This window comes from Balaenoptera musculus, chromosome 5, assembly GCF_009873245.2.
Source record: "Balaenoptera musculus isolate JJ_BM4_2016_0621 chromosome 5, mBalMus1.pri.v3, whole genome shotgun sequence".
NCBI lineage: Eukaryota > Metazoa > Chordata > Mammalia > Artiodactyla > Balaenopteridae > Balaenoptera > Balaenoptera musculus.
In genome coordinates, this window is record NC_045789.1 from 22,106,952 (window position 1) to 22,119,246 (window position 12,295).

The following is a 12,295-nucleotide window of genomic DNA, read 5'->3' on the forward strand; positions in this document are numbered from 1 at the left end:
AGAAAAAGTTGCTGAAAGCTTCTGAGAAAATTCTTTGATCTTAAAAGAGCCATAAGATCTTTCTCTTTCCCTCTCCACCTCCCCATCCCCACCTCAATGTCTCAATGTGAAAAAGAAAGTATGTTGTCCATGTTATAGCTGGAAGCCATATTTTGACCAAGAAGAAAGTCAGCATGAGGAAATTGCTAACACAGAGACAGAAAAGCGGAAACAAATGCCTCTGAGAGGAACAGAGCCAAAATCGTGATTGTGTTAAATCTGAAGTCCTCCTTATCTAAGGATTTTCAGCTACATGACCTAATAATATTCCATAGTAGGTAAACCATTTTTCATTAGGATTCTATACCTTGCAGTGAAAAACATCCTAAGACAAGCATATTCTTATTTGAGAACCATATTAACAATTTACAATATTTGACCAGATGGAATTCTATTCTTGGTATTTAATTAAATTACATATTTTTTAATAATCCTCAATCTATGTATATCTACTGTGTGTAAGGCTTATAGGTCCTACAATATAGGAGATATCAGATGTTTATACCCGCCCATCATATGTGTTTCCTCCTTTTGATAACAGCACTCTAATTTTCCCTTAGCAAACCACCTCTCTGGCACTCTTAGTTCAAGTCTTTCAGATAAGACAAATCCTCCTTGTCGCTAACAGTAGACATGTGATTCAAAAGGCATTGTGAGAGAGATGGGCAACTGAGCCCAAGTCCCCAAACATCCCCTCTCAACCCCCTTTCTCAACTACTTCTCCAAACAAGAAAAAAGTTGGAGCAGGTAAGTGGAAGCACCTGCATAGGGTCCTTGAGGTTGCAGGCTCCAGGGTCTCTGACAGGAAAGGCACTCTCTTTCTCCTGTTTTGAGCATGCATAAAGCAAAGTTCCCAGTTTCAGGGTTCCCAGTGAAAGACTGTACTGGGAAACCTATGAATCCCTTTAGGAAAGAGCTACATGTACTTGTTTATGTGTGTGTTTGTTTGCTTGCTTTTGCGAGGGTTGAATTAATCCAGCTGATGACAAATAACGTGGAGGAGACTTTCACCCATGAGATGAGTTGCTCCTAGCCCCTGAGGCTAGGAAAGAGTCCTGGCTTTTACCCAGGGAGATCTGGGAGAAGAGAGACTTACTTCCAAGCTTCAGCTAGATGTTGACAGATTGCCAGTTGGTCACCACCAGCCCACAAGAGTGGAATCTTTCCGCCTAGTAGATTTGCCACTGTACAAGAGACCCTAATCACTTGACCTGTAATTATAGGTTAGTGCATGCAGAGCCTGAGGTCTGAGCAGGAAATGGAAAATAAGATCTTGCCTTAGTAATACCAGCAAGCCAGAGAAGAAAAACCAAGATAACACTTCAAACAGGTGTTTCATTGAAATAGAACTGTTGGAAGAGTCAGATGAAAACTTTTTTAACTAATAAATTATTCAAGAAGGTATAATTGAAAGTTAAAAGATTAACAGTTAAATATATGATAGATGCCATAACGAGAGGGAAAAAATCATTTAAAAATATGTAATAACTGCATGTGTTTCTCATATTGTTCTGTTCTGGACTGAAGTAACTAAAGTGAAATAAGTGATGGAGATAACATTGATATGCTGGCTAACATATTTTCAAAATTAACACATTGCTGATGTTGCATGAAAGTCAGGAATTCCCAAACCTGAAAGCAGGAGGGAACAGCCGAGGAACTGCCTGTCTAGTCTTTGTCACTGTGTAAAAAGAGAATAAATTGTCTCCTGAGAATTCATAACCACTCACACTATATGTGGTGGGTGGTCAAGAACACTTGAGTAGGAAATTTAATTTAAAGTGTTACCAAGTTAATAATGCACCCAGAGTACAGGCAAAAAGAAACAAATATTCTTTGGAGTACTCAGCTTCAACTCAAGCTTCAAAGAATTTCTAAAAATAAAGCTTCAAGAAATACAATTTATTATTGAAAACTCAGTTGATGTATTTAACAGCATATGAGATGTAATTGAAGAGAGAATTTGTGAACTCAAAGAAAAATTTAAAGAAATTATCCAGAATTCAATCCGAAGAGATAAAGATATATTAAGAGCTATAGAAGTTAGAGTAATAAGATCTAACACATGCCTAATTAAAATTCCAGAAGAAGGGACTAGAGAAAATGGGGGAGAGACAATGTTGCAAAAAATAATGGACTCAGAATTTTCCAGAATTACTGAAAGATATTAAATCCTGAGGTCCAGGAAGCCCTATTTTAAAAACAAACAACAAAATCCAAGTGGGGCATATAAAAGTAAACCACACTGGGCTTCCCTGGTGGCGCAGTGGTTGAGAATCTGCCTGCCAATGCAGGGGACACGGGTTCGAGCCCTGGTCTGGGAAGATCCCACATGCCGCGGAGCAACTGGGCCCGTGAGCCACAACTACTGAGCCTGCGCGTCTGGAGCCTGTGCTCCGCAACAGGAGAGGCCACGATAGTGAGAGGCCTGCGCACCGCGATGAAGAGTGGCCCCCGCTTGCCCCAACTAGAGAAAGCCCTCGCACAGAAACGAAGACCCAACACAGCCAAAAATAAATAAATAATTTTAAAAAGTAGACCACATCTACATTCACCACAAGGACATTGGGAAAAAAAGAAAGAAAGAAATCAGAAAAGATCCAGGCTGACTTCTTAAAAAGCAACACTGAATATTAAAGACAGTGGAATAAAATCTTCAATGTGCAAAGAGAAAGTAACTCCTAATCTAAATTACATATTCAACCAAACAACATCTTAAGACACTGACAAAATACAGATACTTACAATGAAATGATACTAAAGGAAATTCTGAACTATAAGGTTTGCTACTTGAATATAGCCAGATGGCACAATGAGAAAAAGAGTGACTCGAATTGACAGTGGTACGTAGATATAATTGTACCTCTATTCCAGAGATTGAAGGGCTAGTGTTGCTATTTTATAAGGTGACATTTTAGCAGAGACTTGAAAGAAGTGAGGGAGTGAACCATGTGGATATTCCAAGGGTGTTCCAAGCATGGAAAACGGCACGTGCATAAGCTCCGGGGCAGTGGGTGAGTCTGCTTGAGGTGTAAAAGGAGCAGGAAGGCCACCTTTCCTGGAACAGCGAGAGTAACCAGCACAGTGGTAGGAGGTGAAGTAAGAGTCAGCAGACAGCCGAACTAGGAAGGGCCTTTTTTGATCACTGTAAGGACTTTGGTATTTGTGCTGAGTGACCAAAAAGACACTGGAAGATTTTCAACTGAGATGTGACTTCATCTAAGCAGGTAAATAAAATGCTTTAGAAATAATTTAGGTTCAAATCACCAAAAATTGTGCTTCCATGGACAAATGTAATCTGGTACTTAGGAGGCTTTCTGCTGATCCAGTTTGATCTAAGAATAGAATTTATTTATTTATTTATTTGTGAAATCTGAATAATTTATTTGATTCCTTCTCAAGACCCTGACAGCACCTGGGTCCTGGGTTCTGAGGGATCACAAAGGGGCCCTTGAAAAGGGCAGGAAAATGGCAAAGGCATGAAGAAGGCGTATTTCAACAACTTAAAAAATTTTTTTATAAGTTTGTTTTCTATGTCTGTGAGTCTTTCTGTTAGGATGAACATTTTTTAATTTTAATTTTAATTTTATTTATTTTTGGCTGTGTTGGGTCTTCGTTACTGTGCACAAGCTTTCTCTAGTTGCAGCGGGCGGGGGCTACTCTTCCTGGTGGTGTGCCAACTTCTCATTTTGGTGTCTTCATTGCAGTGTCTTCTCTTGTTGCCTAGCACCGGCTCTAGGCCCGTGGGCTTCAGTAGTTGCAGCACGTGGGCTCAGTAGTTGTGGCCCACAGGCTTAGCTGCTCTGCCGCATGTGGGATCTTCCCAGACCAGGGATCCAACCCGTGTCCCCTGCACTGGCAGGCATTTTCTTAACCACTGTACCACCAGGGAAGTCCGAACTTTAAACTTTTGCCAAACCTCCAGAACTTGATTCAAAAATATATCCTCTTTCCCAGGGACAGGAGTCATTTAAAGGCTACTCGGGTAATGATCGGTATGTAACCTAATTAAGAACACTAGAGAGTACCTCCAAACTGGAGGGCAATGTCTACAGAGCAGACTCCCACATCACCTTGAACATCGACGGCCCTGGCTTACTCAGGCCCGTCTTGTTGCCAGCCTTTGAAATCAGAGGCCTGTGACAGGAGGCAAGTAAAGAAGAGAAGGAAACACGCTGGCTGGTCCTGGCGCCGATTCTCCATTATCACCCTCACCTGGATGTAGCGCCTGGACTTAAGGCCGGCTTCTAACACTTCCAGGGGTAGATGTTCTGGGTACTCTCTCCCGTGGCTCTACTGACTCTCATTCTCTCTTTCTCGTCGAGACTGAAGGACAGACTCACAAAGTTCGTGGGCGGCCTTTAAATCAGGCCAAAAATTGTCCAGGTAATTCAGCTGGAAATACCTTGAAGGAAATCACAAACACTCCTGTTTCACTTCCATACTGCTGAGTTGCCTCTTCACCTTCTGTCACCATAACGATTGGCATCCCGTCCTGGCAGTGGTGACAGCACCACGCGGCTGCACTGTAGACGCTCCTGCTCTGCCACTTCTCCATGGACTCCCCGCTTTCCTGAGGGAGAGCGCAGGACCGCTGGAATTCGTTAGCGAAGAGAACGCAGTCATGACGCGCATCCTTCAGGAGATTTCGCAATTTGTTATACTGTCTTCCGGCCTCTTTGATGCTGCACAGCTTGACAAGCCGTTTGCATGAAAATAATTCCCTTCAATTCAGGAAACTCAAGGATCTCGAGGTAATCTTGAACGACTTTCCAATCCGGGATCATGTAATGAGTCACGTCGCGAGACAAGAGCCTCCCCTCGTCGGGGCGGACGGCGGGCTGCGGGCGGAGCGGGCCGCTGCAGGGCACGCGGGGCCGCAGGCAACGCTCCCGCACGGTCCGCAGCGTCCGGCCCTGGAAGGGTCTCAGGAGCAGCACCGTCTCCCGCTTCTGCAGCACGCTGGCGGCGCTCCCCGGGCAGAGCTCCGGGCCCGCGAGGCCGCCGGCAGCGGGCGGCCGGGAAGAGGCAGGCGGAGGCGAGGCCGAGGCTTCGGGCCCGCCCCCTCGGCCTGGTCTCCGCGGTGCTCGCGGCCGGCCGGCCCTCCTGGCTGCGGCCTGAGCGCTCCCGGCTCCGCCAAGAACAGAATTTGAAATGGAGTAAATAGCACCCATGTCCTGTTCGGTAGACTCTCTTCCCTGTTTACGACTTCCTTCTAACAGGCTTTTAAAAGGACCTGGATGGCTGAGTGTTTAAGGCCACACTCTGTGACAAGGAGAGCAACGTGTTCTCTGTAGCACTTGCATCCTATGAAGATGTTTCCAGGCATTATACCATGCTTAGGCCCTACAGCCTCTGTCCCTGTCAGCGTGGATTAGCTACGCAGTGAGCCTGCATGTACCACTAGAAATTGACCAGTTCAGTTCTTTTTAAATAGTGGTTATTTCGGATTTGCATTTTGTTCTGGATACTCTGTGTTTGCTCCTCCAGATCCACTCTCCATCCTGCTTTGTGCCTCTGGCTTCCAATGGGGTCCTCTTAATGGGAAACACTGGAGACGTGCATGATGGAGGGAGAGGTTCGGTAATGTATTCTATTGGCTCCCTTCTTGCCATGTGGTGACTTGTCCATGGCTCGTTTCTCTAGTGAAGTGCCCCGCTCTTTTCTAAAACTTCACCTATAGCTACAAGCTCTTCCTTGGTTCCAGGCACTGTTCTCCCTCCTTGCCCTTTCAGGCCTAGGAGTGGTAAAGGTTCCCTGTTCTTCTTATCTCTAGGGTGCTTTGCCATCCCTAATTGGTTTCCCTTAACTCTGCTCCCACCCCTGAAAATAATTCCTTCATCAAAGTCTTGTTAATGACCTGTTGATGGTGCCATCTGTTTTCTGTCCACACAGATTGCTCTACAGAGTAAGTTCAACTACTTATATTTGTCAACGTTGCTTTTCTTTTTATGTACTTTACTTTTTTATTTATTTTGAAATTTTCACATATTTGTTAATTTAAAATTAATCAAACACTGACTCAACAACCATTTACTCGTATCATACAATTCAATACAATAAGCTAAATCAATTGCAATGGCTCAGGAACTAGAGAAGCAAATAAGAGGAGGATCTTAGGCAAATTTGGGGTTCAGAAAAGACTCCACTGAGAAGGTGAGTAGGGCTTGGCGCCTCACAGTCTAGGGAAGCCCCTTTCTCCTCAAGAACTGTGGGTCTCACTGCGCTACAGCCTCAGGACCACCAGGGTTAGTTGCTCACACAGTCTCACTGCAAACTCTCTTCAGGGCTCCCCTACTTCAGCAGATCTAATGACATCTGCCTGCAGCCATGTGGGGTGTGGGCGCGTACACACGCACACTCAGAAAAGGTTATCTGTTAAAACTATGTAAGTGCTGTTAAAACAATTTCTTTACATGAAATGAGTGTAATTCTAAAGCATCCTGAATCTGAAGTTTTAAAAAATTGTTGAAACAGTGAAATCGTCAACAGAGAAGTAGCATTGTTTGAATTTGCAATTCAGTAAGTCCTGACACTTTTTTTTTTAGTCTTGCTGCCAATATGATGAATGGAGATCTATTATAATGGGTATTATTATGATGATGTCTTTCAGGTTTCTGTAAAAGCTTGTCAGGATATATGTATGCAAAGGCACATTTATCCAATTAAAGATATATATATATATCTTTATATATATAAAGACATATATATATATCAATATATAAGTATCAGACCATCACTTATGAATAGCTTTGACAGCCAGATATAGAACCTTTCAGAAGACAGAAACCCCCTCCATAAAAACAAGTAATTGGCAGCTGTCTCAAATCAACCAGTCTGATTTCACTCAAACCAATTTTGTTGGCTTCAAGTAGCCTGACCAATCATCCTGGTTAACTGGGGACTGAGGGTTTCCTGGACGAAGAGCTTTCTGTGCTAAAACCAAGACGGTACTGGGAAAACTGGGGTGAGTTGTTCCTCTAACTCCATGTCTCGTGCAGATCAGTAGAAGATATTTCTGTTGTGGCCTGAATTGTGTCCCCTGACCTGCCCCACACACAATTTATATGTTTAAGTCTTAACCTCCAGTTGCTCAGAATGTGACTGTGTTTGGAGATAGAGTCTTTCAAGAACTAAGTTAAAATGAGGTCGTTGGAGTGGACCCTGATCCAATATGACTGGTGTCCTTACAAAAAGGAGAGATTAGAACACAGACATTCTGAGGGACCCATGTGAAGATACAGGGAAAAGACAGTTATCTATAAAACAAGGAGGGAGGCCTCAGAAAGAACCAATGCAGCTGACACCTTATTCTTGGATTTGTAGCCTCCAAAATCATGAGAAAAATTCATTTCTATTGTTTAAGGAACCCAGCCTGTGGTATTTTTGGTATGGCAGCGCTAACAAAAAAAAATACATTCTCTAACAGTTATTTTTGATTGTGTGCATTTCAGCTGATGAGCCTAATCTCCTCTTTCTGCGAGCTTCTCTTTCTGCTTCCTCCTCACTGCTCACCCGGAAAGACCTGTCCCCTGCAATTCCTTCACCTAGACTGTGACCTCCACACATCCCACTAACCTTTTCTTCTGGCACCTTGCTCCTTCATGAATTGTCTTTCTTTTATTAACTCTATAACTCATTAAACTATTTCCCAACCCTTCCAAACTTCCTTTAACCCTGGAACTCCATAAATGTTAGATGAATGAAGAATGACACTAATTTCTCTCTCCTTCCTTCCTTCTTCTCACTCCAAACTCTTTTACATTTATTGCCTTCCTGTCTCCATTTCCCACTCACTTGTCAGCCCCTTGTCATGTGGTTCCTGGCTCCCATCATTATATTGAAACTGCTCGATGAAGTAACCAGAGCCACTGGTATCAGTGGCATTTTGAGAATTTATAGTAAAGTCCCCTTTTCTTCTGAACAGAGTGAGCAGGGTGAACAGAGTACAAAGTGGTTTCTTTCCTTAGCTGCACACCCATCCCCCAGAAGCCATGCTTGGGATTTCATAATTCCCCAACTCAACTGTTTCTTCTCATCCTGACCTTTTAGGAACTGTCTGCAGTATTTGACACTGTTGAGCACTCTCGGACCCTTGAAACTTTCTCTTCTCTGGTTTTCCAACGTTTCTTCCTACCTTCAATGGCACCTGAGCAGTCTTTAAGCATCTCTCTCTTTCTCTCCCCTGCCCTGCTACACACACACACACACACACACACACCAATTCCAGAAATAGTTACTCATCAAATTTCTGTTCTTGCTTCTCTTCTCTTCCAGCTCTTTGGTCACTAATGTTTTAGAAACACTCTCATGACAACCACCGCATCTTTGCAGTTACCTCTTGATTTAGATCACCAATCCTATGTCTCTCAGAGCATCAGGCTTGAATTTCCAGCTGAACATTAGTCACTTCCACGTGCTCTCCTTGAGCCTATCATGATTAACACGATGAAAACTGAATTCATCATATTTCCACAGATTCTTTCTCGGTTATGATGTTACCATTCTAAGTACGCAGACTAGAAAACTCAGAGCCCTCTCTCACTCTTCCTCTCTCTCGAACTGCATGTGTTATCGGTAAGCAGGTCCTATTGACCCTATCTTCTAAAATCTCTTACATCCTTCTCCTTTTCATTACATTCGATAAATAGTTTAGTGTAGTGATTAAGAGCATGGACAGCGGAGGCAAATCAACTGGGTTCAGATCCTGATTCCCCTGCTATTTACTAGTTATGAAACCTTAGGAAAATTATTTGACTTTTCATCTGTAAAAATGGGGATAATGACAACCTATTTTATATGATTGTCTGAGAGTTGAATAAGTTAATACATGTGTAACAGTTATTAATTTTGTGCTCACCCAACCTATTTCTTCTTCCTAAACACCCAGCAAAGCTGTATTTCCTGGGTCCCTTGCATCTGAGCAGGGCCTGGAATGTTGTGTCACTTTCAATCAAAGGGAGTTGAAGGAAGACGTACACCTCCTATGCTCTCTCCCTTCCTTTGCTGAGGCAACACTGGAAGCAACACATAATGATGGAGAAGTTATATTCTGGAGGGATTCTGAATGGCTGAGTTACTACCTGGAGGAGAGCTGCCCCTGTGTGCCACCACCCAGGAGCTTCTGCAGTGAATTCTGGGTGAGAGAGAAGTAAACTTTTAAACTTTTATTGTGTTGAATCACTGAGATTTAAGTTTTTAGAAGATAGCTGCTAGTCTTATTTATCCCAAACATCATGTAAATACACTGGAAACTGTGCCACAAATAATAAGTATTTGATAAATGACAGAGATGATTATTCTACTGCTACTATATTGAGTCCAAATCATCCTTCACTTAGATTATGAGAAGATAACATAAAATGTCAACTCTTTCTAGCCTGAGTAGTTCATTTATTTAAGGTACATTGTACCATAAAAGTTTTGTTTTGCCCAGTTATATTGTTGGTAAATTCCAAATGATTATTGTATAGAAGCAGCAAAAGACTATTACTTTGTGATTCCCGTAAAGAGGAAAACAGATACTCTATTCCTTTCTTTACTGCCTCAAAAAAAGGATAAATGATGCCAGGACTTCTACACCCTCACCTTCCACAAACTTTAACTTTCCTTCCACTACCTGCATCTTAGCCTCCTGAAAGCAGATGTCAAGTTGACTTGGGTCCAAATCCTGGCTCTCCCACACCTTCTTCTTCCTGAGTCTCTTTGTGTATGGGATATATTTTTATGGCCAGTTCTTTGGTGAAACAATGTGTATAACATTTTAAGTGAAAGAATAATCTTTTAAAACATTTCTTTATTATGTATTGAACATATTTTAAGTGCAGTGAATGTGCTTTAGAGAGGTGATATTAGACCAAAAAAAATGTTGACAAGTGGGTGTCTGGGAAAAAAATCTAATTTTTTTACGTTAATTATTACAACATACAATTCCACTTCCAAAGTCCTTTTGTTACAAACTGTGTTTTAAACCCAGACCTCATGTCTTTAAGTCTCACTTTCCCTCATTCGTTTTCTTTCTCCTGGTCAATTCACCATCATATCTTATCCACCATGCATGGCATCCACTAAGGGCCATCTTCATCAAGTTGTTCCTCTGAGAATCAGCAGTACTAATAATAATAACCGACATAAATATGAGTTTTCTGAGCATCTGGCAACTCGGTCAGTGCTTCACACACCTTATCTCATTTGACCCTTACAATACCACTATGAGGTGGGGCGTAATTATCATCCTATCTTACAGGTGAGAAAAAGGAGGCTTGAAACAATTATATCTAGGGTCACACAGCTACTCAGGGAAGAACAAGAGTGAATTATTTTCTGTAAAGGGCACAATCAGATACTGGCTTCAAATTTGAAGGTAGCACCTGATTCCATAGCTTGAGAGCTTAACCACCAGGCAATACTGCAAGCACCATTATATCTCTCCCTACCTATGCCTAAGTATTTGACTATACCTCCATGAAAGCATTTACTGTACTCTGCCTAGCACTATCATTACAAGCACTTCTTTGAGTTTTGCCAACTCTTTGACGGCAGTGATGGTAGTGCATAAATATCATTTGAACTGATAGAAAAGATGCTAGTATCTCTAAGACCAGTGACGTTCTTCTTTGAAATTTCTTGTCTCCATTGTCAACGGAATACAATTCTGGATTCTCTATACAGTCTTAAGAGGAAGATGATTTCTTTGCCCTCTCCTGTTGGTTTTACTCTTGGTGATATAATCCATTATACAAATCACTTTTGTCCTGGCTATTACATAAGAGGTCATTCTTCCCAGCTTTATCTTCTTTTTCTTTTGTACCCACTTTTATAGGCTAATGGAGTGCTTTTCCAATAAGACCTGCTAACTGTGCAAGCACAAGATAGAACATGACAAGTACTTTAATAGAGGTGTAATGCAATACTTCGCTATCAATAGGGAGAGATGCCACGAGGATGAGTGTCTGCCCCAGTGGTCAATAGTGTGAGCATTTATGTCACTTAAGCCTATGAGGAAATTAATTTCAAGTCCTTTTTCTTAGAATAACTATTGACATTTCCATAGGCCTTTTACATTCTTTATCTCCCCTTTGTCTCTAGAGCTTCGTGAGGTAGACTTGTCATAATGTAACATACATGTTATTATTGTATATATACATAATACAACACATATGTTGTTACATGTATATTATATAGCCATGTCTTAGTTTGTTAATTTGGGCTGCTATAACAAAATACCACAGACTGGGTGGCGGATAAACAACAGAAATTTATTTCTCACAGTTCTGGAGGCTGAAAGTCTGAGATCAGAGTGCCAGCATGGTCTGGTGAGGGCCCTCTTCCCAGCTGCAGACTTTTTGTTGTATCCTCACATGGCAGAAGGGAGGAGCTAGGTCTCTGGAGTCTCTTTTATAAAGACACTTATCCAAATTATGAGGGCTCTGCCCTCATGACCTATTCAGCTCCTAAAGGACCACCCTCGTAACACCATCACTTTGGGGATTAGGATTTAAAAATATGACTTTGAGGGGTATGCAAACATTCAGACCGTAGCAACACAACATATATAATGTAAAGCATTATATAAAGCTATTATACAGCTTATTATATAGTATACACTATAATGTTATGCTTATTGTATAGGTGACAAAACTGAAATTCATATAAACTTGGCAAAAGTTACACAGATAATTCAAGGCAAAGCCAGGACTCTAAGTCAAGTATGATTTCAAGTCTAGTGAAGTCTTTCCATTTCATCTTGGCTCCCAGAGCCAAGAGCTGTGACCTGGGTGTTTCTAAGCATGTTGAACTGAAGCAAGTTGTGCCCTTTACAGAAATACAGTTCACTCCTGTTCTATCCCCAAGATAGGCCTTAGAGTTTGTAAGGCTCAGATGTATAAGTCTGTATTTGTGAATACTCTTTACACACTATATAACGTCTCATTGTTGATGTATACACTATGTAGATCTCAACCTCGCAATTCTCTGGACGCCAACATTTCCAATACGCAGCTTTATGAGAAGAGAAATTCAGGTGATTTCAAAGATTTAGTGACACATACAACAACACAACTTGCCCTTTCCACAATCTTGATGACTGAAATTCCACAGGCATTTTTTCCGTTGTGTTCTGATAGTGGCAAATGCCCTCTGACACCTGAGGGTAGGTGAATTTGTAAGAAACATTCCTGAAAGCAGGTATGTATAGGGTGTAGAAGAAGTATTGGGAAACAAAGCGGGAGTACAGGAAGGATAACTGGTGAGCCAA